Consider the following 27,997-nt stretch of genomic DNA (forward strand, 5'->3'; position numbering starts at 1 on the left):
GATGAATATGTTGGAGATCACAATTGTGGATAAGGAGATCAGATCAGAGGCTTCTGCAGCAAAGAGGTGAGATATGGTGGTAATTGCAACAGGGTTGTTTTAGTTAACATGAAATAAGATAGTATTTTTCAAATATATTTGGAAGCTAGAATCTACCAAAATTGTTAGGGGATTACTCTATTTACCTCCAAGAACAGCAGTCTTGAGGCTTTAAAGACAATGAAATTTTAGAAGAATCATAGTTTAATTCAAAGGTCAAAGCATCAAAACAAATAGAAAGTCAAATTCAAATAGTTAAATGTTCTTTCTCTGAAGAAGTATGAGGTTTCGAGGATGATTTCAATTCATATGTCAGTATATTTATAAAGAGAATATTGCATTTTGAACTAATGCAGATGTTTATTTCACAATATTTTTAAGGAATGGTCATACAGTCTTTGAGCCCCTCTGATTTCTGACAATTTGTTACATTTTGAAGTGGACCATTGGTTTGGGACAATTCTAGATGTTCTGAAGATATTCCTGTTAATTGTGTCCAAATCCCTGGACTTTAATTGCTTCCTTGATTCTTCATCTTACCTCTGAACCCCAAAGGTATAGAGAATATGATTAATCCCTCTGACACGACAACAGTTCAAAAAAGTCATAAACATAGATTAACAGACCAGTAGAACTGGATAGACAGCAGAAATATATTCCCACATACATGGAAACTGGTGACAAAGTTCCAAAATCAATTTAGTGAAGAAAATCAGTCATTTAAAAAAACAGTTTTTAAACATTTAGATAATCATATGCAGAAAGAAAGGAAGGAGGAAAGGAAGAAAGAAAGGGATTAATTTCTATTCATATCTTATATCACCCACAAATATGAACTCATAATGAAACAAAGACCTAAATATAAAATAACGAAAAACTTTAAGGACTAAACATAGGGAAAACTTTTAACTTTGTGCTAGGAAAAAAGTTCTTAAATATGATACCCAAAACATGATGTATAAAAGAAAAATATGATAAATTGGAATTCATTAAAATATAAAACATCAGTTCTTCAATAGATAATAAGAGAATTAAAATAGAAATCAAACTTGTAGAAATATTTTAACCCTTATAACTAATAAGGACTTGAATCCAAAGAATAGAGAACCTTCAAAACTTAATGATAAGGAAACAAATAGATTAGTAAAAATTCACCAATCCATCACCAAAAAAGACATATGAGTGGTAAATAATCATAGGGAAACAGCATTAGGACCATTAGTTATGACATTAAATTAAAACTTCGATGAGATATCACTCTTTATGCATAAGAATGGATAAAATTTTTAAAAAATTAAAATAGTATTGGATAAACTAGTCTATCTACACTATGAAATGCTATTCACCAATAAAAAAGAATGTACTCATGATACTACCACATGCATGAATCTCAAAATAATGATTCTCAGTAAAACAAAAGCTATACCAAAAGTATGTAGCATATTACTCAGCTTTTACAAGTGTCTAGAAAATAGATAGATAGATAGATAGATAGATAGATAGATAGATAGATAGAGATAGATCCTATATATTGAAAGAAAGTAAATCAATTTTTTTGTGGATTGAGTAGGATGGAATAACAAAGGGTCAAGGAGGTATTACAAAGGATATATAGGAATTTTTATTTTATATAATAATAAGCATATATCATATAATAATATATCAAAATGTAATATATATATATATATATATATATATATATATATACATAAACATGTAATATATTGCCATATATACACACTAAGATTAAAGCTATGTGTTTGTATATAACATATAAGTGACTTTGCTAAAAGCTATCCTCAAATCAACCCCATTCTGCAATTCAGTATCCAAAATGGATATGATCATGTCACTTTAGAATGTCTCATGTGGAATATTCTGCATTATCACAGCTATTTTCATTCAGTCCTATTTTCTGAAGTGCCAGCTTAGTATTTTACACGTGGTAATATTAGCTAATTCAAAGTTGAGTTCAGGAGAGGTAAGCTTCTTGAGGAAATTATTCTCTTTACCTCCAAGGACAGCAGTGATAGGGCTTTGAAGACAAAAAGAATTTTTAGAAAAATCACAGTTTAATTCAAAGATCAAAGCATCAAAACAAATAGGAAGTAAAATTCAAATAAATGTTCTTTCTCTGATAAACAAATTCAAACTTGTATCTGCTTTCATGGTTTATATAAAGATTATTTTTATACTAAGCACTAATTCCTTTAGACTATGTATAAGCAGGGCATAAAATAGTCATGCTTTTAAAAATAATATAATGTGCAAACCATTGGTATGCAAATTGACCTTCCCCTGGCCTCCAAGATACTATTAGATATAAAAACCTTAGAATCATGCTGTTTACAAACCACCTAATCTAAATCTATATTATATAAAAGAAAAAAACACTTCCAGAAGTCACTGTCTACAAATTGGAATGTCTAGAATTGGAAATTTTACACTTGGAACGTCTGTACTATAGATGGCTTAGGTATCATAAATGAGCCCTAGCTCTCTGACAAGTGATGCCTCTGGCTGATCTGTGGGCAACCTGCCCAGGTCAGAAGGGTACGTGCGTGCGCACGCATGCGCACGCACATGGGTACTGAGGATTGAACCCAGAGCCTTGCATATGCTAGGCAGGCACTCTATCTTTGAGCTTAGCCCCAGTCCTTCAAGGGTACTTTTTGTTCAGTGCAGCTTTTGCCAATAACCTTAATGGGAATTTTAATCATCAACTCCTTGGAACTATTTTTCTTTCCTTAACTTCTCTAAGATCATTCATACTGAGAAAATAAAGACAGTTAAAACTTAAACAACAAAAATTATAATGTTTATCATATGCCCAGGACAGTATCAGATTCTAACTACTTAGAAATGTAAAATCATGTCAAAGATGACAATAATAGATTATCATACTCTCTGGGGCATTTGTTTGGAAAATAATGTGAGGAGGAAGTAAAGGAGATAGGGAGGGAGTGAAACAAGTAATAATATTACTTCAACCCCTTCCATCATGCAATGCCTGTTAGAGATGTTGAACTATGTAGTGTTCACAGCAACCTCTAAGTTAGCAACTATTATCCTCATTTTGAGGAGTGAAAAACTGAGGCTCTGAAAGTGTAAGCCCCTTACCAAATTCACAAAGCAGCAAAGCGACAAAGTTGTTACTCAGGCTCAGAACTGTAAGGGGCTGTATAGCTGTACTGTACTAAATTACTAAACAGCCTCCTGGAGAGAAAGACCCACCAGAGATTTAGGAAAAAAAAAAAGTTGGTGTTTTTATATTACTCAGGAAACTCAACTAAGATTCCAATTCAGATCCAATGATTAATTAATCATTGAGATCTTTATGAAGATACAACTCCTATACTTTTTTAAAGTGATGAATGCCATTTTTTAATTCCTAAAAAAAAAATAATAGAATCAGAAACAATAAGCAGAATGTATTTGTAAAGAATCAATCATTCTCAGCAAACCTAATTACTTTATTTCTTCCAACAGAATTGCATGCTAGAAGATAATGGAAGCACAAAAGAAACAATATGTCTTGTTTATTAATGTAACAAATAGTGTCTCTTAGGCATTAGGACAATTAATTGAAAATAGTCTCCATCTGGAATAAAATTGACTTCATAGGAACAAAAGGGCAATGACATACACTGTCAGGGGTCAGTCTGGGCTGCTTGTCTTACCCAGCTCTGAGGGCCATTTATAATGGTATTTGTAGGGGCAGCAATTACAAAGCAGACAAATCCTTCTCTCTAGTGTGGCTCTGCCTAAGAGACCCAACTCGCATTACAGGGAGATAAAATTGGGGGAGCCACCAAGATGTTACATGCTAGGGAAATCAGTTTCTTTTGCAAAGCACACCATGATTCAGAAAGTTGTGCACAAAACTTTAGAAGTCATAATGACTTCTAGAATTTGAATTCTGAATTTAAGCTGAATTTTGCAACACAGCTGAAGACAGAATATCTAATACAGGAGATAAGTCATTCTTGAAAGCATAGGAAAAAGAGTCACTGTCAGAAAGTGAACCATTTTAGATTTAGCAAAGTTCAGTAACCTGTGGAAGGACACACAGCCATGGCACAGGTGTGAATGGTGCAGACAGAGAATTAAAACACAATGTGTATCTGTCCCTGATTTTAACCCACTAAACTGCACTACTGCCATTCCACATAAAGATGAACTTTTCAACTCAAACTTCTTTGTCTTGGGGTGATTGGGAGTAGAAATAGACATAACCTCCCATAATGGAGACAGTACGAACCTACAGACAAGTAAGTAGACAGCTTCCTGCTTTCTTCCTTGGAACCTGTGGAGTATGAAAGAAATCAGGTCTTGGTATAATGAGGAAGCATGAAATGGCTAAGTGTACCCTGTAGCTGTTGGGTGTCCAGATCAGAAAGAGGTGGTCAAGTCTCCCAAAGTGATTAATCCTCAGGCTTTCCCTGGGAGCTGCCCTCCTCACTCAGATTTTTACATGGATGTGAAAACTATTTATTAAACTATTCATTAAAAATAAAATCTATTATTAAGAAGGAAGCAAATTGAGCTATTTATTAAGATCAAAGCAAAGAAAATTCCTCATAAATGAGGCAGAGCAAAGAGCTTATGTTTGCTGACAAGACATGACTTCTATTTGCCTAAACTGAAAACAGACACTATAGGCAAAAATATGATGTTTATAAAATGTTCTTCCCTATCCCTGGAATCTTTCTTTACTTTCCAAGAGGAGTCTGAGACTGAGACTACTGCAATCATAGATCAATGGTTCTCCCAGTTGCTGAGATGAGAGTGCCCCCAAATCATAGAACTTTTTGAAAAAGAAATTATGTTTTTATTCATTAGAAAACACTTTTAAGAAAAGTTCAAGAAAATGAAAAATAGCTTTTTTCTCTCCAAGAATTTAAAACTTTGGGTAATTTTTTTTTTGATAAAAGGTAATTTTCCCATTTTAGCAGCAACATGCTTCTAGCTTGCATGCCTCACATGTATATTAGTTGAGAAATGTTGGCTTGGATCCAGAAGTTGGCAATTTGTAAAAACTTTATTCCAGGATTTAGACTTTGTTCTTTCCCAAAACTAACCTACAAGAAACTGCCTTCCTTTAGACTTCTAAGTTTATTCTATTCAATATCTAAGGACAGATGAAGTCTGTCCTTCTAGTTTAACAAATCTCTTTTGATTCTGCTTCAGAAGTCCTACATAAACATTTTCTGACATATTTCATGTTGCATCATTGTTTCTAAATATAATTCTTTGTGTCATGTTATATGCATCTATGCTGCTATTGTTCCTTTGGAGTTCTCCGATCTTTTTAAAAATTGAATTAATTTTTAGTTAACAAATAGTATTTGTGTATATTTATGGTGTACAATGTTATGTTTTGCTCTATCCACACACTGTAGAAAAATTCAAACAATCAAAAAAGAACCAATAAAATTAAAAAATTTAAAAAGACTCAAACAAGTTAATTAACATATTTTATTAACGACACTGTTTTGGTTTTGATATGAGGCATCCTCTAAAAGCTCATATGTGAGACAATGCAAAAAAAAAAAATGAGATGGAATGATTGGTTTGAGACCTTTAACCTAATCAGTACATTAATCCCCTGAAAGGAATTAATTGGGTTACAGTGTAGGTGGAAGAGACAGGTTATGGGGGGTGTGCCCTTGGAGTATGTGTTTTGTCCCTGGTGATCTGAATTTAATCTCTTTCTGCTTCCTGATTGTAATGTACTGAGTTGCTTTACTCAACCCTTCTGCCCAGATCCTCTGCCTCACTTTTGGCCCAGAGCAATGGAGTCAAGGGTCTATGGATTAAGACTTCAGAAACTGTGAGCCCCAAATAAACTTTTCATCTTCTAAAATTGTTCTTGTGAGGTCTTTTGGTCACAGTGACAACAAAGCTGACTAAATCATTCACCAACTTACCATTTGTGTGTGTGTGTGTGTGTGTGTATAATGAGATCACTTAAAATTCTTTTGGGGGGCTGAGGTTATAGCTCAGTGGTACAATACTTGCCTAGCCTGTGTGAGCCTCCCACCAACATACACACCAAAATCCATTCTTTTAGCTATCTTGGAATATACAATACATTATTACTAACTGTGTTCACCACGTGGGGCAATAGATCACTATTTTTCCAGTCTAACTGAAACTTTGTACCCTTTGATCAACATCTCCTATTTCCTCCTCCTTAGAATCACCTAGCTCTGATACCTCCAGCCTCTGGTACCACCTTTCTTCCTTTGTTTGGGATCCATTTTTGTAGATTACACATGATAATGCATAGTATGAGAAAGGTTTTTCTGGCAGAAATTTCATAAGTCAGGGTTATTTATTAAAATCTGTATTTTCCCAGCTAATTGCAAAGACAGGATCCCAGTAACAAGTGCCTGTGCATCAGAAGGCAGTCCTCGTCCTCTTAAATAATACTAGATTTGGACATTGTCTAAAGCTGGAGTAGGAACCTACATGAAATTGCTTCTTTAAAACATATTTAAGGGTTTAAAATTGTTTAAATTATTTTTCCAAGATTTATGTTCTCAGAGGCAAAGTAAGTTATCTAGGCAAAGTAAAGATTTTTAAAGGTGACAACCACTCTTCAGATTTTCCATGTAGCACACAAATAACTCATCTTTGTTTTCAAATAGTTCCTATTCCTCTTAGGACCAGAACAATTTACTGAGCTCATAAACATACTAAAGACCCACATTTCTCACCACAACTATCAATCTTCTTTGATTGGAGGTTATAAATGCAATTAGTAATTTGAATTGTGTTTATGTTACTCAGCTTGGCCTTGAGCACAACATAGCACTTTTTAAAAACATTTTACCATGATTAATTGTCTTTGTGTTTTATATATTATGCTAACTTTCCTCTGATTAAGCCAATATATTAATCTTTTTAACAGTTTTATTGCAGTATAACTTATATACAAAATGTTGTGCATGTTCAAAATGTATAATTTGATGAGCTTGGACATATGCAAACTTCACAATCAAAGTAACAGACATATCCATCACCTCCATATATTTTCCTCTGTACATTTTTTCATTTTCTTTTTCTTGAAAGAATAGTAAGAACACTTAATGAACTCTGCCCTCATAGTATATTTTAAATGTATATTATTATTAATTATTGACAATGTGTTGTATAGCACATCTATTCAACTCGTTAATCTTGCATAACTGAAACTTTATACCAATTGATCAACCACTGCTCATTTTCCCTCCTTAACCCCAACCCCTAGAAATTGCAATTCTATTTTCTATACATCTATGATTACACTATTTTAATTACCTTACCTAAGCAGAATCATGCAATATTTGCCATTCTGTTACTAGCTTATTTCATTCAGCATAATGTTCCTCCAAGTCCTTCTAAGTTGTCACAAAGGGCAGAATTTTCTTCTTTTTTTAGGTTTGATAATATTCTGTGACTATATCACCATTCAATTGTCAATGGACAGTGGGTTATTTCCATATGTTGACTGTTGTGAGTAATGGTACAATGGATCTTAATCTTGGGCTAAACATTGCTTAACCAGCAATTTCATCCCTCACCTTTGCCATGCACTTCTAAATCATCCTGAGAGCTCTTTGCACTTAACATACTAGCAGTTACCAGTCTGTACATAGCACCACAGGTATGTAAGCAGAGTAGAGCTCTATCTTAACTTCCACATCACCATATGACCAACATCTAGCAAAATACTGAAAACATACTCAGTACCAAACATACATTGAATAAGTTGCTGCAGTCTGGCTGGGCACAAATCACGAGCCACTCAAGCAGAAACAAACTTTATTTCCTAACTCCCCCGAATGCCACCCATGCGGCCCTCTCAGGGACACCACACACCCACCGGAACTTCACCAACCAACTCGAACTCCCCAGGAATCATGGCGAGAACTCCAAAGTAGCGGGCGCCCAAGGCGGATAGCAGGGGTCTATATACAATTGAATACACAGCCTGTTTCAATCCAGGATCATCCAGGTCACAGCAATTATACACAGATTAACTTAATTATCATCATCTTAATGGCTCGCCTCTCAACCATTACTTCTGGCAAAATGCCAGGGGCCATTCCTACTGGCTGTGGCTCTCCCTTCTGTTTAATTAAACAACAAGCATGTGGCTTAGGGACCGTGCCTGTCTTAGGTTGTCCAATACTACATATGGTCCTTACCCGTTATCAGATGAGTTGACCTCAAGGCGTCAGACTCCTGTCTTAGGTTGGTACCATTGCAATTGGATCTTACTCGTCATTGACTACCGGTCCAGCATACAGCCATACTTGTGGATAGGCCTTTGCACCAGTGGGGGGGGGGGGGTGAGGTTCTTTGCTTCACCTCTGTTGGCCCCCAAATTTGGCCTTTGCACCAGTGGGGGGGTGAGGTTCTTTGCCTCATCTCTGTTGGCCCCCAAATTTGGCCTTTGCAACAGTGGGGGGGCGGTGAGGTTCTTTGCTTCACCTCTGTTGGCTTCCAAATTTTAGCTGAACGACAATCACAAACAGGAGGAGGAAACAAAAATGCCACGACACCAAGGCAATTGACGGCTCCTTTGGGAAAAATTGTACCATCGATGACACCATCAGCAAAGATACTCCAGCACTACCACAATTCGCTGTACCAACCAATAGTTCACAATGCATACAAGTGATACATAGTCTAGGCAAGTTCTGCAAGCAGTTCAAAGCAGAGGAATCTATTAATATGTCCATTTCCTCCCAAAGTAAATCAACTCCTTGATTGAGCATCACTTGTTGAGTTATATTATTCATTGATGCATCAGTTTATACAGTTTATTGTGATAGCTATTGCAGAAGCTATAGTTTGGTTTTATCTTTGTCTTCACTGGCACTGGGATGAAGATAGGAATTTTGGCAATGATGGCTAAAAACAATTATGTAACATTCCAGCAGGTACTAAGAAAACAATTTTCTGAATAATTTACATTATCCTGAACAGAATTATTAAATATAATGAAAAGGAAAGCTGAAAGTAAACAAACAGATCTGTTAACCTCCCTTTTTGTTCACATTTTAAAACAATCCTCAACAGCTGTTTACCCAATTTAAATTAAATCATTTAAATCACGTGAATAATAAAAAAATATTTGGATCCATTTTTTCATGAGCGCTCCTCATGAAACCATGATAAAAACCCATGTCCCTGTCAACAGATTCAGTTTTTTCCCCCTGCTACTAATATCACTTAAAAATCATACTTATGGTAGTGTAATTTATATTCAATAAACTGTATCCATTTTAATAATAAAACTAAATAAATTTTGATGAATGTATCTACCCAAGAAACTGCTACCACAATTAAAATATTCCCAGGATATTTATAATATATACTGTTTCCTTCTGTCTCTTTCTAATAAACACTTCATCTACCTTAACTCCAAGAAATCATTAGGGATTTTCTTTCATTTCTTAAATTTTTAAATTTTTATTGAAAATAATTCACATACCATAAAATTCAATGGCTTAAAATATAATTCAGTGGTTCAATATGTTCACAGAGATGTGCAATAATTACCATATTCTAATTTCAATTTTTATCACTAATCCAAAAAGAAACCCCTTATACATTAGTAGTCACTCCCCATCTCTGAACATCATTTTACCCAGGCAAACACTTTTCTACTTTTTACCTATTCTGCACATTTCATATAAAAGGAACCATCCAATATCTGTTCTTTGTGACTGGTGTCTTTTATTTAGAGAAGTGAAATTTTATCCACATCACAGCATGGGTCAGCACCTCCTTCTTCTCACCACCAATTGTTGCACTGCATAGATAGCCCACTTACTTACCCATCATCATTTGGTGGATATTTGGGTTTCTTCCCACTTTGGGATTATTATACATATACTCCTATATACATTCATGTATACATTTTTGTGCAGAATGTATTTTATTGTTTTTGTTCTGTTCAGAATAAACCTGGAGTGATATTTTCAGTTTCCAATCCAGCATGTAAGGAACATAGAAGTTATCATTTCCACCCACATAGCCAGAAAACAAAACAACAACAACAAAAAAAACTAACTGAACAACCTGAAAATCAACATTTCTTCTTAGATCCATCAGAGAACTAAGAGAACAAGGCAAACCATGGTCCCCAAAATTAGAGAGAGAGGCAGATATAGAGAATTCCAACTTGGAGGAGTAGAAACTCCTGAAGTCTATAAGATGTCTACTAAGTCTATAAGAACCAGATCCACTTGTAATGTTTTGAGCAACTAATAAAAAATAAATAAATAAAAGATAAAATAAAAAAAGAGAGAGAGAAATGAGTTACAGTAGATGGGGTAGAGAGAGGTGATGAGAGGGGAGCGGAGGGGAGGGGGGAATAGGAAGGGCAGCAGAATACAACAGACACTTGTATGGCAATATATATAAATGTGGCTGTATAACCAATGTGATCCTGCAATTTGTACACGTGGGAAAAATAAGAATTCATACCCCATTTGAATCAAATGTATGATATATGATATGTCAAGATCATTGTAATGTTTTGAGCAACTAATAAAAAAATAAAAAATAAAGAAAAGAAAAGAACCAGATCCAGGGTAGAACAAAAGCAACAGTTTTGAAGTACACTCAGAGCATTCTGTTCTTAACAAGATCCAAGCTCAAATGAAATTACTTCTCCAAAGCTTAACCAGATGTGATTTCACCAGTGGTTCACCCTGGTTGGGGAGGGATATGTGGAAGAACAGCCTGCACAGTGTGGGCCCCCCAGAGCTATTTTCTAAGCAGAGTAGAGAAAGTAAAGAGACTGAGAAGGTTTATAGAGGCTACAGCACAAGGGCACAGGTGCAATAAAGACAAACCCAATCACAGGGCTCTGAATGCTTACACTCTTCTGGTCACTTACCACCCCCATCAACAGGGCTCCTGTATAATAATAGTGAATACAACCAAAAAACCTGTATGCCTCAGAGTTCATTTAAGAAGTATCTAGGGAACCCCAAAGCCAACAGAGAGACAAGAGCTGGAAAGTGTTAGCCTCCAAACCCTACAGATAAAGCACACTCTAAACACAGCCCAACTCTATTTAACTCAGTTTCTTTAACCCAATGCATTATGATGTCAGGCTTTCAACAAAAATTATCAAACATTTTAAAAAATAGAAAACACAGTTTGAAAAAAACAGAGTAAATATTAGAACCAGACTCAGGTATGGCAGATATGTCGGAATTATCAGACCTGGATTAGTGCACTAACTACGATTAGTGTACTAACGACTCGAATGGAAAAAGTGGACAACATATGAGAATTATAGGGAAACATAACCAGGAGACAAAAGCTCTGAAAAAAAAAATTAAAAAGAAATGCTAGAAACCAAAAACACCATAGACTATACACAGCCAGGGAGAGAATCAGTGACAATTACAAGAGGTTTAAAAATAAAAAATAAGAATGACAGATGGAGACTTAAAGAAAGAAGCGGAATAAATCTTTGAAATATTCATGACTCTGAAGGTCCCAAAATTAATGAAAAATCCTAGAGAGAACTTTTTGAGTCATGTACTGTGTTTAACATTCCAAGGAACTGCAAACTATTTTCGAACTACTTCTAAAGCACCTGTACCATCTTACCTTTCCATCAGGGATACATGAAGCTTCTAATTTCTCCACACCCTCTCTGACTCTAATTAATTAACTTTTTTATTATAACTATGCTAATGAACAAGAAGTGGTATCTCATTTGATTTATCTAATGTATATCATGGTAGTCACCATGTGGTTTTCATGTGGTTATTAGCCATTTGTATGAAACTCTTCTTGAAATCTTAATCCCAAATTCATATGCTATTGGTATTCAGAGGTAGGATCTTCTGCAGGTAACTAGAAGTAGATAAGGCCTGAGGATAGAGCCCCATGGTGACATTAGTGGCTTTATAAAACAAGAAGAGATATCTGAGCTAGCTCACTTGCTCTGTCTCACCTTGTGGTGCTCTCTGCAATTTTATGATGTAGCAGAAAAGTACTCACCAGTGCTGGCACGATGTTAATGGACTTCCCAGATGCAACAAAACTACCTATGGCTTCCAGGTTATTATAGTTTTGATAGAAAGGAAAAATAAATGAGGTACTGGATAGTAAGTAAAAAGTGACACAAGAAGTGATGACATCATGAATATGAAATTGCTTTGAGATTTCAATAATTATTTTATCATTTTAAAAGAACTTGAAATTTTCTCCAACCAAAACAATCAAGACATCCTCCAGAAAACTATGACATATTAGCTGGTATTCCTAAGAGAAAGAGAAGCATTCCAGAAAGATCAGTGTCACTCATTGAATCCTGCAGTGAGGAGCAAGACCACCTTAGCTTACACATGTGGGGAGTTTAAGGGTGTGTCTTTCAGTATCTAACATCTGTTGTCAAAGGCTTCAGTGGTATATCAGGTTCTCTTGCTGTCTCTCACATCTGCTTCTCTCTTATTGTTGACCTAATTATTTTCTGTTACCCACAGACCAAGTGTCACCTCTTTAACAATGCAAATAGATGCAAAAGCATCATATTCTCTCTCTCTCTCTCTCTCTCTCTCTCTCTCTCTCTCTCTCTCTCTCTCTCTTTCTCTCTTTCTCTCTCTCTCCCCCTCTGTCTCCAACATGGATACAGCAGAGATACAAAAAGAGTTCTATGCTAACCTTTTATTGTTCATTACTTGGACCAAGCATTGTGAAGGATAAGGTGGATTGTGATGATTGGCCAGGCCTGGGTCTGTATCTTTGTGGTCAGGAAGCAAGAGAGATAGCTTCTCCAACATAAAATAATGATTCTGTTTATATAATGTGATATGTACTGTAGTTATTGTGCTCAATGTGTTGAGTTAAAATTTGCAAAAATCCTTAAAGTGTTTCTACCTGTAGGTATTGTATTTCTACATAATATATATAGAAAATATATACTATCATGTCAGTGTTTGATAAACACTTACTGAATTTAAAAAAAAACAAACTAATAATTACCCTAAACATCTAACATTCAATACCATTTCAACATATAATCTTACCAAAACAAAAGATATAGAAACTATATTCAAAGATATATATCACTCATCCCATCAAAAAATACAAACAAGAATTCAAGAAGTAAAAGAACAGTTTAAATTCTATAAGTAAAATGTGATATGAAGATGCTGAAAATTTCCAAACACTAATAAGAAAATCATTGGAGTTTCAAATGAGGACTTTTGAAAATGCTTAGGAAATTGATTCAAAGAGTTTTAAAATGGTTTTCCACCAAGTGGAATTCAACTTTTATTTTTTAAAAAAATATAATAATATCTTCTATGGAGATTAGAATTAGTCCATAATATTTTATCTGAAATTCATTGCAGAGTGCTTGTCAGGCAACTACAGTTATCTTATAGTTAGGAAAAAGCAGTCGTCCAAAGAATAAAATGAGTTAGCCCTTTCAGTTGTGTTCTTGGTTCACTCCAAATTTCATGTCTTTATGTTAATTTCACTTCCAACAAACTGAACTAAGCTACATGTTTCCCAGAATAGATGGAAAAATATAGAAATCCTAAGTGGCAAATATATTGATAACTACAAGGAAGACGATAAGGCAAAACCAAAGAGCCCAACAATGAGAAAAAAGACACTAATGAAATGGTATAAAACAAGGTTCTCTGAGGAGAAAGTGTCATGCAGATGAGTTAAAGATGACTTCTAAGTCTCAAATCTTTGCTTGAATAGAAGATCATAAGCAGGCTTTGTCATTTAACTACTTATTGTTTGAGTGTTTGTCTCTATTTTTCCCCCTCCATGGAGGTTAAGTTTAAAGAATTTCTCATCCCACATTCCATGCTAGTTATATAACATAAATGAAAACATATGTGCACACTAAAAAACTGCATATGAATGTTTCCAGCAGCTTCACTGACAATATCATTGCATTGGAAAACAGGAAGTAGATCCAAATTAGAGTGTGATCTCCTTTACATAAATATGCAGAAAATTCAAGGTCATCTACAGTGATAAAAAACAAATTAGTAGTTCTCTGTGGCCAGAGATCAAGGGAGAATGGATTGTCCCCAGGCCAAGGAAGCTTTGGGGTTTGGGTGATGAGGTAGGGTAGGGATTCTCGTTTTCTGTTTTGTTTTGTTTTTTTAATATGAATATACACTTTTCACATTTTTTTGTAATTGCATATTTTCAGTAGACTCCATTATTCTTCATAAATTCTAAACTTGATAATATCAATTAAAGTGTTTTAAATGTCTATTAACTTTAAAAATATAATGAAGCACTATTTACTGTATAGTTACAAAAATTATCAAGTTGATCCAAGTTAGTAATAGGAATGTCTGGTTTTTTTGTTTGTTTGTTTGTTTAATCTTTGGTACAGAGGTTGAACATAGGGGCACTTAAACATTGAGTCATCACATCCCCAATCCTTTTTATTTTTTTATTCTGAGACAACAATTGCTAATCACCAGGGAAATGCAAGTCAAAACTCCAAAAAAGTATTACCCCACTCTGGTAAGAATGGCTATTGTCGAGAAAATAAGAAATTAACAAATGCTGCTGAGGATGCAAGGAAAAATGAACCCTTGTATACTATTGATGAGAATAAAAATTAACATAGCCACTACTGAATATAGTTCCACAAAAAATTAAAAATAGAACTACCATACACTAGTAACTCCATTCCCGGGTATATATCCAAAGAAATTTGAAGAAACATACCAAAGAGATACCAGAACTCCCACATTCACTGCAGCACTGTTCACAATAACCAAGAAATTGAAATAAACTTAAGTAATCATAAAATGTTGGATGGATAAAGAAAATGTAGTACTTACATACTTGGGAATACTATGCAGCCATTAAAAAGAAAGAACCCCTATCATTCATAACAGATGGAACTGGAGACTAGTGGAATAAGCCAGTCAGGAATACCAGTAACTGAATGGCCTTGCTCATATGTGGAATCTAAAAAAGTTGTTCTGGCGATCCAAGGTGGCAGGCTAGAGGGAGGCAGCATTCTGTGTCACTCCGTGACCTGGGACTCAAGTAGTGAGAATACTGCTTCTCTGCGAGCGATATTCCTGCTACTGCATAGGAATCACAGTCACTGTATCCATCCAGGCCTTTAGGCCTTAGCGTCAGAGTAGGTGTCCCAAATACTCACCTACGCAAGACTACTGGGTACAGGAGTAGGACCATCAGCACCCACGCAGACCTTTCGGCCACTCACCTGAGCAGAAATCACTGACACCACTCCCACACAGGACATCTGGCAGTGTTCCACTTGCCAGAATTCTGGCTGCCACTCCCAAGTGGACCCCCATCTACCAACATGGAGAACCATTGATTGCTGCCATCTTGGGACTCTGCAGCAGCACAGATAGTCCCCTACGCACAGTAGCCTGCTTGCACCTGAGAACTTCACACAGGTTCTGAAGTCAGCTGACAGCCACACACTGCAAGCCACAGAGCTTGTCTCTGGACTCATTGCCCAAGCCCATAGCTTGGCTCTCTCACTCGACCCAATACTCTATAGCACCTCCATCTTGGGTCATCTTCATTACACTCTTCAGTAGGGGGAAACTCCCAGTTTTGGGACTCTGCCTGGCCAGGTACACATTTTTTAACTCCCCCCTCTCCCCAGCAGCCACTACCCTGGCACAGTGACACCCTGGTTACCTTCAGCATCCTGAAGGCAGAGATAACAGCTAACAAATGACCCATCTACTGAATGAGAAGGGAAGCAGGAATGATACTGATCTCTAATCAATACAATCCCTGCTTCTTCCTTCAAGATTTTTTTTTCCATCTCCCTCTCTATTCTCCTGCCCTCACATCCCCAATATATGTGAAATCATGTACTTTGTATGAATTAGGATTTTGAGGATTGGGACGTCTAAATAGTGTATTACAGTTGTGTTGTATATTCTTTCCCCCCCCCCAATTTCTACTATTTCAACATTTTTAAAATGTTTCTTAATATATATGTGTGTTTGTTTTATGTACTTTACTGTCTTCCCACTTACTTCTCTACCCAAAATTACTTCCTCTCCCTTCTCCTGCTACTAATTTTCTTTAGATTTCTCTTTCTCACTTCATAAGATATAACAACTCTATATCCTCACCTCCTACCTCCTCAGCATATATCATCCTTCTCCTCACCCCCAGTTCTTTGTCCACATCAGAAACTGTAAACCCTTTTACAAACCTACTGAATATATTATAGATAATAATTAAATTCACCATTTCTGCACATTGTGACCAAACTATAAATGACTTAATAACAAACATTTGTTTTTAGGGTGTATATTGTTTATATTGGATCTGATAACATTGTCCTTCACCTCAAAGGAGATGTATTGGATCCCTACAGGGGCACTATAAGCCTATCAGGTAAAAATGGTAACACCTCGGATCCACAGAGCTAGAAGGGAAGACACACACGCAATATGAAAAGGCAAGGAAAGAAAGTGCCCCCAAACAAATCAAGATGCCACATTATTAGAATCTATGATCAGCACAGCATAAGAAATTACAGAGAAAGAGTTCAGGATGTACACAATTAAAATATCTGGTGAATTAAAGGATGATATAAGAGAGCAAATATAGGCAGCAAAAGATCATTTTGACAAAGAGCTGCATAAACAAATACAGGAAGCAAAAGATTACCTCAATAGGGAGATAGAGTTTCTTAAAAAAAAAAAAAAAACAACAGATATCCTTGAAATGAAAGAAACAATAAACCAAATTAAAAGACAGGACTTCATACAATTAAGACAAAATATATAATCTTGAAAAGAACATAGACCACACAGTGAAAATGGTAAGAAACTATGAGCAGAACATTCAAGAAATATGGGATAGCAAAAAAAGACCAATTTAAGAGTTATTGTGATAGAGAAAGGAATAGGGTTCCAAACCAAAGTAATGAGCAATCTATTCAATGAAATAATATCAGAAAATTTTCCAGACATGAAGAATAAATTGGAAAACCAAATTCAAGAGGCTTATAGGACGCAAATATTAAAAAAATCACAACAGATCCACATCAAGGAACATTATAATGAAAATGCGTAACATACAGAATAAAGAGAGAATATTAAAAGCCACAAGAGAAAGGAATCAGATTACATATAGGGGAAAACCAAATAGATTATGTGCAGATTTTTCAACTCAGACCCTGATTGTTAGAAGATCCTAGAAAAACATATATCAAGATCTAAAAGAAAATGGATGCCAACCAATAATATTATATCCAGAAAAATTAAGCTTTAGGTTTGATGATGAAATAAAAGACCTTCCACGATAAACGAAAGTTAAAAGAATTTACACCATGAAAACCTGCACTACAGAACATCCTCAGCAAAATATTCTATACAGAGGAATTAAAAAACAACAATGAAAATCAGCAAAGGGAGATATTACTCAAAGGAAAAACTAATTGAAAGAGAAACCAAGTCAAGTTAAATACCAAAAATAAACAAAAATGACTGGAAATACAAATCACGTCTCAATAATAACCCTAAATGTTAATGCCCTATACTCCCCAATCAAAAGACATGACTGGCAGATTGAATTTTAAAAAGACCCATCAATATGCTGTCTCCAAGTGATTCATCCCATGGGAAAAGACATCCACAGACCAAAGATGAAAGGTTGGGAAAAATTATACCACTCACATGGACTGTGGAAGAGAGCAGGGGTTTCCATCTTCATATCAAATAAAGTAGACTTAAATCCAAAGTTAATCAAAAGGGATAAAGAAGGATATTTCAAACTGCTTAAGGGAAACATTCATCAATAAGACATAACAATAATAAATTTATATGCTCCCAAAATGAAGCATCTATGTTCATCAAACAAACTCTTTTCAAGTTCAAGAGTCAAATAGACCACAACACAATAATTGTGTGTGATTTTAATATACCTCTTTTACCACTAGATAGATCATCCAAACAAAAGCTGAAAAAAGAAATTATACAATTCAATAATACAATCAATAACTTAGACTTAACTGACATACATAGAATATTTCATCCTTCAATGAATAAATACAATTACTTCTCAGCAGCACATGGGTCCTTCTCTAAAATAGACCATATATTATGCTGCAAAGCAACTCTTAGCAAATGTGAAAAAGTAGAGATACTACCCTGCATTCTATCAGATTATAATGTAATGAAATTATAAATCAATGATAAAATAAGAAGTAAAATCCACTTCAACACGTGGAGACTAAATATCATGCTACTGAATGAACAAGGGGTTGCAAAAGACTTCAAGGAGGAGATTAAAAAATTCTTAGAGGGGAAATGTATCAAAATCTCTGGAACACTATAAAGGCAGTACTAAGAGAAGAGTTCCTTGCATGGAACTCATACCTTAAAAGAAGAAAAAGTCAATAAATAAATGACTGAACTTTATATCTCAAAGCTCTAGAAAAAAGAAGAACAAATCAACACCAAAAGCAGTAGAAGACAGGAAATAATTAAAATCAGAGCTGAAATCAGTGAAATTGAAACAAAAGAAACAATTGAAAAAATTGGCGGAACAAAATGTTGGTTCTTTGAAAAAATAAATAAAATTGACAGACCATTTTTGTTTATTTAGCCATGCTAATGAAAAGAAGGAGAGAGAAAACTCAAATTACTAACATACATGATGAGAAAGGAAATACCACAACAGACACTTCAGAAATACAGAAGATAATTAGAAATTATTTTGAAAACTTATACTCCAATAAAATAGAAAATATTGAAAACATTGACAAATTTCTAGAGTCGTATGATTTGCCCAAATTGGATCAGGAAGATATACACAATTTAAACAGAACAATTTCAAGCGATGAAATAGAAGACACCATCAGAAGCCTACCAACAAAGAAATGCCCAGAACCAGATGGATACACAACTGAGTTCTACAAAACCTTTAAAGAAGAACTAATACCAATACTTTTCAATTTATTTCAAAAAATAGAAAAAGTGGGAGCATTTCCAAACTCATTCTATGAGGCCAATATCACCCTGATTCCAAAACCAGGCAAAGATACATCAAGGAAAGAAAACTTCAGACCAATATCTCTAATGAATACAGATGCAAAAATTCTCAATAAAATTCTGGCAAATCGAATACAACAACATATCAAAAAGATCATGCACCATGATCAAGTGGGGTTCATCCCAGGGAGGAAAGGTTGATTCAACACACAGAAAACAACAAATGTAATTCATCACTACAATAGACTTAATGATAAAAACCATATGATCATCTCAATAGATGCAGTAAAAGCACTTGACAAAATATAGCACCACTTCATGTTCAAAACACTAGAAAAACTAGAAATAACAGGATCATATCTCAGCATTGTGAAAGCTATCTATGCTAAGCCCCAGGCCAACATCATTCTAAATAGAGGAAAACTGAAAGCATTCCCTCTAAAACCTACAACAAGACAGGGATGCCCTCTTTGACCACTTCTATTTAACATAGTTCTTGAAACACTGACCAGAGAAATTAGACAGATGAAAGTAATTAAAGGGATATAGATAGGAAAAGAAGAACTCAAATTAGCACTATTTGCTGAGGATATGATTCTATACCTAGAAGACCCAAAAAATTTCACCGGAAAACTTCTAGAACTAGTAAATAGATTCAGCAAAGTAGCAGGATACAAAATCAACACCCATAAATCAAAGGTATTTTTATATATCAGTGACAAATCCTCTGGAAGGGAAATGAGGAAAATTACCCCAATTACAATAGTCTCAAAAATAAAATAAAATATTTGGGAATCAATCTAACAAAAGATGTGAAAGACCTCTACAACAAAAACTACAGATCCCTAAAGAAAGAAATTAAAGAAGACCTTAAAAGAGAAAGGTTTCCCTTGTTCTTGGATAGGCAGAAAAAATATTGTCAAAATGAGCATATTACCAAAAGCATTATACTGATTTACTACAATTCCAATCAAAATCCCAATGACATTCTTCATAGAAATAGCAAAAAAAAAAAAAAAAAAAAATAGCAAAAAAAAAAAAATCACAATACAACACCTCAAACTATACTACAGAGCAACAGTAACAAAGACGGCATGGTATTGGCACCAAAACAGACTGGTAGATCAATGGTACAGAATAGAGGACACAGAGACTAACCCTCATAATCACAGTTATCTTATATTAAACAAAGGTGCCAAAAACACGGATTAGAGAAAAGATAGCTTCTTCAAATCATGCTGGGAAAACTGGAAATCCATATGCAACAAAATGAAATTAAACCCCTTTCTCTCACCATGCACAAAACTAAACTGAAAGTGGATCAAGAACCTAAGAATTAAACCAGAGACCCTGCATCTAACAGAATAAAAAGTAGGCCCAAATCTCCATCATATTGGATTAGGCCCCAACTTTCTTAATATCCTATAGCACAAGAATTAAAATCAAGAATTAATAAATGGGATGAATACATATTAAAAAGCTTCTTCTCAGCAAAAGAAACAATCAGTGAAGTAAACTAGAGAGGCTATAGCTTGGGAGAAAATTTTTACCAATTGCACTTCAGATAGAGCGCTAATCTCTAGGGTATATAAAGAACTTAAAAAGCAAAACACACACACACACACACAATAAAAAAAAATAACCCAATCAATAAATGAGCCAAGGAACTGAACAGACATTTCTCAGAAGGTGTTAAACAATCAATCAACAAATATATATATATAAAAAAGTTCATCATCTCTAGCAATTAGAAAAATGCAAATCAAAACTACTCTAAGATTTCATTTCACTCCAGTCAGAATGACAGCTAGTAAGAACACAAACAACAGAAAGTTTTGGAGAGGATGTGGGGAAAGAGGTATACTCATACACTGCTGGTGGAACTACAAATTGATGCAGCCAATCTGGAAAGCAGAATGGATATTCCTTGGAAAACTGAGAATGGAACCATTTTTTGACCCAGTTATCCCACTCCTTGGTCTATACTCAAAGGACTTAAAAACAGCATACTACAGGGACACAGCCACATCAATGTTTATAGCATCACAATTCACAATGGCTAGAATGTGGAATCAACCTAGATGCCCTTCAGTAGATGAATGGATAAAGAAAATGTGGTATATATACACAGTGGAATTTTACTCAGCAATAAAGGAGAGTAGAAAATAACATATAAATAGATGGAGTTGAAGAATATAATGCTAAGTGAAGTTAGTCAATCCCCCAAAAAAACAAATGTCGAATGTTTTCTCTGATATAAGGAGGCTGATTCATAGTGGGGTTGGGAGGGGGAGCATGGGAAGATTAAATGAACTCTAGATATGGCAAAGTGTAGGAAGGGGAAGGGAGGGGAAGGAGGACATCATTACCCCAAATACATGTATAAAGACATGAATGGTGTGAATATACTTTGTGTACAACCAGAGATGTGAAAATTTGTGTTCTGTATGTGTAATGTGAATTATAATGCATTCTGCTGTCATATATAACAAATTAGAATAAAATTTAAAATAAATAATTAACAAAGTTATTCTTAATGTGGTGGCCACCACAGGCTGGGGAAAGTGGAGGGGAGTAAGGAATGGGAAAAGGCTAATTAATGTGTTCGTTGGCTTTCTGTTACTGTTACAAATACCTGAAATAATAAACTTATAAAGAGAGATGTTTATTTGAGCTCATGGTTTCAGAGGTTTCAGTCCACATTCAGTTAGTCCTGCTTGCGTTGGTGCCTGTGGTGAAACAGCACATCCTGTTGAAGAGCACATAGTAGAGTAGGGCTGCTCATTACCGGGAATACTGTGAAGTAAAGAGACAGACAGGATGGGGCTGGGGTCCTAATTTCCTGGTAAAGGCATACCTCCAGCACCAGAAAAACTCCCACTGAGCTCCACCTTTTAAAGGCTACATCTCCAAATGGTGCCAAGGACAAGAACTATGCCTTTAACACAGGAGCCTTTGGGTGACTCTTCCAAATCATAGCAAATGGCACTAAGCCACAGTTAGGAATAGGATGTTCTGGTGTGCTACTGCACAGAGAGGGGACTGAAGATAGCAACTACACACTCTAGATCTCAAAAAACTAGAAGGAAGGATTTCCAATGTTCTCTCCATATAATAAATAAACATTTGAGGAGAAATATATGCTTAAACTGATTGCATAATGTATACAAGTAACAAAACATCATATGGTACTCCATTAATATGCACAATATTTTAATCTCTATTGAAAAAAATGAACTTAATTTAAAAAGAAAAGTGTGTTCTATAAGTTATTTTTATTTTGTAGAAATGTTATTGATTTTGTAGATAAGCACATCAGATGCAAATTAAAGTATTTTTCTTTTCATTTACTGTACTTCACATTTCTATTTCCTTTCTTAATCCACTAAGATAGCCAATAAATTGTTGAACTATCTTTAACACAGGAGCCTTTGGGTGAAGGTTTGAGAAGGGGCATCCCACCTTGTCCTTGGTCTTAGGAAGAACACATTCAGTGTTTTACCGTTATGTAGGATGAAAGTGCTTGGATTTTTCTAGACACCCTTTATCTTGGTAAAAATGTTCTTTGTTGATCATAATTGTGTAAAGAGATTTTTAAACATGAATAGAGATTGAATTTTTGTCAACTATTCTTTCTTCATCTGTTGAAATGATCATATTTTGGGGGTGGGAGTGGGGGTGAGAAGCCATTTTATTTTCCAATACAGCAAGTCCTGTTTCTAACTTTCAATTTTCTATGTGGAAATTATTTTTCCATAATTCATCAGTACACAAAGTATAAATCCTATATACAATTCTCTGAGTACAGGAATTTTGACAATTTTTACATGCCAACATAGCAGTGTTGAATATAGCAGTGTCCAACATAGCAGTAATAATGTATGTACTTCCAGTACACTGTATCAGTTTCTTCCTGAACTTTTCATCCTCTGCTAATGGTGTACTAGCCTTTTTTTTTCAAACTTTGATAATACTTTTTTCAGTGCTTTTATAGCGACAAGCATGCTGACCAATCACAATTTAGCTGATGATTCTATATGTTCTTTACATAGCTTGTGATTTTATATGTTAACTTATTAGATCTTTGAATCTATCTTAAGTCAGCTAGTGGCTCCATGTATTTTCTAACTTGCAATAACAAAAACTCTAATTGACTGGAAATGATCATATTTTTCTTTGTTATTCTGTTGATTTGGTGAATTATGTTAACAGATTTTAAGTGTTAAATCAACCTTGAATTTCTAAGATAACATTTGAGCATGATATATTGGACTTTTATAAATTGTTTGATTTAATTTGATAATATTTTATTAAAGGTTCACATGTTTTAACAACTCACATGTACCAGTAATGTCTACTAAGAATCATTTGAGTCCTCTATTATCCTCAAGTGTAGATGTAGTGTCATGTTTCTTTTTTTACTTCTAAAACAACACAGTGTTGAAGATTCACTTGTTTTGGATTTAGTGGCAAAAACTTCTGATACTTTTGTAGTTTATTTCATTTACAGTTACATTATTATTATCTTTCATGATGTGGAAGCATTCCTCTATTCAGTGTATCCATGTACCCAACTTCATGACCTAAAGACAGGGCCAAAGGGCCCATTGTGATGTGCTTAAAGTATGAATGACAATATCGTGACTGAAAATGTAAGTTTTGAATGATAGAGACCTGAGTTGGACTGCATTTTGTTATATTCTATTTATGATATTAAACATGTTTAACATCTCTCAAATCTGACATAATAAATATCTAGTATGATCTTTATCAGTATGAATTCAATTGTGCTGGCTATTTTTATGATAGGAGAAATATCATTATTATTAAATTATTACCACAATTTCCTGTTTTTTTTCCTTTGTATGAAATGTGGCATCTGACAAACATTTTCTGTGAACAGATGGGAAATAAGGGTACATACAGAGGAAATCAATTTTCAGAAAGTGTATAAATTCTAAGAGTAGGAGTTTGGTTTTTGTTTTGTTTTAAAGAAAGCCATGCATATGGCTGTCAGCAGTGTGAACTTAAGGAGCAATAATGACACACAACTGGCTTATAGGTTTCATGTTGCTGCTATCTAATCCTCAGTGCCTGAAGGAGAACCTCAGCAAAGACTTACATTCATTCCTCTTTAGGGGGTTTTGGAGAAAAATCCGTGGTTATTTTTAATGTCTTTGTGAGGGGACTTTTTTAAGGCAGTAAGAGGACAGTACAAATGTTTTCAATTTGTAACCGTTATCTCATTAACCTAATCTATGGGTACAAGAGTATGTGAAAATGGAAATGCCTTGCAAGAAGCAGCCGCCCAAATGAGCAGTTACCCTGGGAGACACAGAAGCAGCTGACACACTTGGGAATATACCCTCCACTGCCCATATGCCCAAGACTGTTAAAAAGCCACAATTAGGTTTATATACATTATTTCACTTTAATTCTAAGGTGTAGCCTGATACATTTATAAATTCAAGATTCTTGAAAAAAAAAAACTTTAAAAAGAGCAGAATAACAACCATTAATCAGATTTTAAAAAGATAAACTGTGGTCAGGTGGAAGGTACAAATTCAAAAAAATTGTGTCAAGACAGTTGAATGCTTTTGTTTTTTTCAGTAACACACCACAAAGTTTTTACTAATAAATATATCCAATACTGGAAAATAAATCAGTTGCTTATCAAATGAACACAATGTACAAAGATTGGACTTAAGAAGATAATAATATTTGTGGATAATGGCATAATTTCTTTTATTTTGTTGAACTTTCAAGTTATTTTGACTATATACAGTAGTTTTGAAAATGGAGTTTGTTTTGCACATAGAGTACACAAAATAAATTAAGATGTAAGAGAACTAATAATGGCAAATATCAATTTTAGCACCATCTATGTGTAGCTGTATTATATATTCTATTTTCTAGCATCATAGACATTATTAAGACTAAGGTTTATAATATCAATACAGTTTTTCAAATAAAAATTATAAATCTGAGTTTTTTTTAAACCAAAATTAAATGATCTGTGCAAGTTTATGTGGCTTGATGGGACAATATACAAATCTAAATCTGTTGTTCCAAATCTCATATCTATTTCAGCTGCACACTGTAGATATTTTTCATGCAGTGGACATCTTTTAGAGTGTCTGCCTAGTTCATAAAGATCCCTTAATTACCTTTGCCTCACTGCCTCCTCCACAATCATTCCATTGTGAGTTGATCTTCACTGGTTCTTCCAGAAGTCTTTTTATTTCCAAGAAAAAAATTATATATATATATATATATTTTTTTTTTTTTTTCTGGTTTTTTAACCAGAAGTAGACTGCTGTTTTTTTACTTGATCATTGTAGTCTCTAATCTGAATTAAATAACAAATACATAAAGTCAGGAGTATTGTGTATGGCTTTATAGATTGGGAAACAGAGAAAGCAAAAGTGTGGAGGAAGAAAAGAAGCATGTGCACAGAAAAATGAAGGCATTTGAAACAGACTTCTGTCTAAGTTCTCGGTAGTTCCTATTTTCAGAACCCACTTCCAGTCCTGCCTATAGTCCAACTCTTCCCAAGGGACTCCATAACATTCCCTTATTCCAGTATAATTTGCTGTCCTGTTATGCAGAAGTTAGCTCCATCTGGCTTCTTTACTTGCAATCCAAGAGTACTAACACCAGATATTCCAGACTTGATTTTCATCAAGAGGATAAACAGGAAAAATTTCACTGATCTCAAAGACCAAGTTGATCTCATGGGCTTATGTTTTTTATTACAAAGATTAGATAGATCTTAAACTCTGAATTACTTTGTATGAGACATTTATTTGAATTAGGGCTGGCCCTCACGCACACTGAGGACTGAAGTTCTTTCTAGGTTACACTGATTTAAAGTCACCTGTACTATCAGTTCAAGTAAATCAACCTCAAAACACACAGAAGTTTTGTGTCAAAGAGACCTGAATTTGAATCCTAGATGTCAGTTGCCTAGGCATCCTTGATAAAGTCACTTAGTGTTACTAAGTATTTTTTTTTCCTAAATGGAGATACTATTAGGTATCTCAAATAATGATTGTATGGATTAGAGAAAAATAGTACCTAATACAATATCTGACACAAACACTCGATAAATGGCATTTTTAATTAGACATAATTCAGACCTTATTATCTTGTTGCTAATGACTGGCTTTTTCATGTAATTGAATTCCTTAAATTAGTTTTCTATATTATAGCCTTCCATCTTTATTTTATGCTTCTCATCCTTTCTTCCTCTTTCCTTCCTTACTTCTTCCTGCCTAAAAAACTTCTGACCCCCTTGAAAATAAGCTGATATAGTTGCTGCCTTTAAGATTTCAAAACATTTTAACCCTTTGCCATGCAAGACACAGGAAAAAGTCATCTGTCTGCAAGCTAGGAAGAGGGTGCTCATGAGAAATCAAATTGGCCAGCATCTTGATCTAGGACTTACCAGCCTTCAAAACTTTATTAAAGTTCCAGAATGAAAGATCAAAATTGCAAGATCAGACATGTGATTATTAAGATCAAATTAACATTATGACTTCTCACCTTAAAATTGTTAGCAAGGTATCCCTTTCATTGGACCCCTCCCCCTTTGGGAGTTCTTTTTTCTTTCTGTTTCTCTAATAAGTTATCTTACTTTGCTCTCAAAAAATTTTTAAGCCAGAATTCTCATTTACAGTCTTTTTACAAAATGACGAAACAAAATTGAAAGTAAAGAACATTTTAAGGCTGTTACTCAAAGAGAATTGGTACAAGTGAAGGATGAAATCCAACAACTAGAAAATGAGATGGCTTCAATCCAGAAAAAGGAAAATGGCATATTTAAAGCTACTCCAGAATTGGATGGTTTGAAATGTCAAATAAACTGGGACCAGCAAACATTGGAAGCCTAGATAGAAGAACCAGTTCCTAAAGATAGTGATGCCCTCACTCTTTAGAAACATTCACAGCAAAATGATAATAAAATTAGTGCACTGACCCTGCAATTAGAAAGACTGACTTTGAAATGTAATCAGGGAACAAAGATTCTTTAAAATGAACTTATAGAAACTCTTAAGTGCACAGTTACAACAGGATAAACAGCACAGGATTTTTGTAAGCTTCACAGTGTAAGATAAGAACTTGTTCAGCAATTGGAGAACCCAATATAACAGATGCAAATGATGGATCAAGAGATAAGTAACTGCCTTGACATTAACAGAGGTAAACCATAAAATGAGAGAAAATAAATTTTGGTTAAGAAAAGATGAAGTTACTAGAAAGTGAGATTGGGAATAACACAGATTATGAGAAGAGAATTTCTGCTGCTGGGTATAAAGTTTAAAATGTAGAATGGAATATTAGCACCATGAAGCTAGTAGAAGTCTGCTACAGAATGAGGTAGATTCAAGCCACTGTGAGTAGAACTTTCAGTGATTTAGATAGTCACCTAAGGATGACTATTTCCAAAGTAAAGACAGACATTTGTGAGAAACAACAGAAGCTCAGTTGAACAAACTGAAAATGTGCTATATAAAAAAGTTCAAGAGCTACAGACTGAGACAGTGAAAGAAAAGTTCTCATTTCAGAAACTGAAGAAATTTACTCCTCTCTAAAACTTCTCAACCATCAGATAGATAGACAGGATTTTGAAATCTTGAAAGAGCAAGAAATTATGTAGAGTCAGAATTTTTACATTCAGCAAGTATAATGGAGAATGTCTTAGTTAAAGGAAGAGATTAATTCAGAAGAAAAACAAGTCCTTGAAACCAAAAGTGTTGAGCTTAAGAAGTTGGTAGAAGAGAAAAAGTCTACACTTGGTCTTTGGAAGACACAAATCAAGAAGCTTCACAACCAGCACCGTGTGGACATGCCAAGTTCTGCTGCCAGTTCACACAAAACCTGAGCCTTCTGGATAATGCAGCACAGGCTGAAGTGGCCTCTGAGTGTCTGCGCAGTTCAGCATGGTGAAA

At 34.7% G+C, this 27,997-nt stretch overlaps 1 pseudogene; it reads left to right on the forward strand.

The window, feature by feature from the left end:
* The first annotated feature begins 7 nt into the window (after positions 1-7).
* On the forward strand, positions 8-27,930 carry LOC114098634 (coiled-coil domain-containing protein 39-like; annotated as a pseudogene).
* The last annotated feature ends 67 nt before the right edge of the window (positions 27,931-27,997 follow it).

This window comes from Marmota flaviventris, chromosome 9, assembly GCF_047511675.1.
Source record: "Marmota flaviventris isolate mMarFla1 chromosome 9, mMarFla1.hap1, whole genome shotgun sequence".
In the NCBI taxonomy this organism is placed as follows: Eukaryota; Metazoa; Chordata; class Mammalia; order Rodentia; family Sciuridae; genus Marmota; species Marmota flaviventris.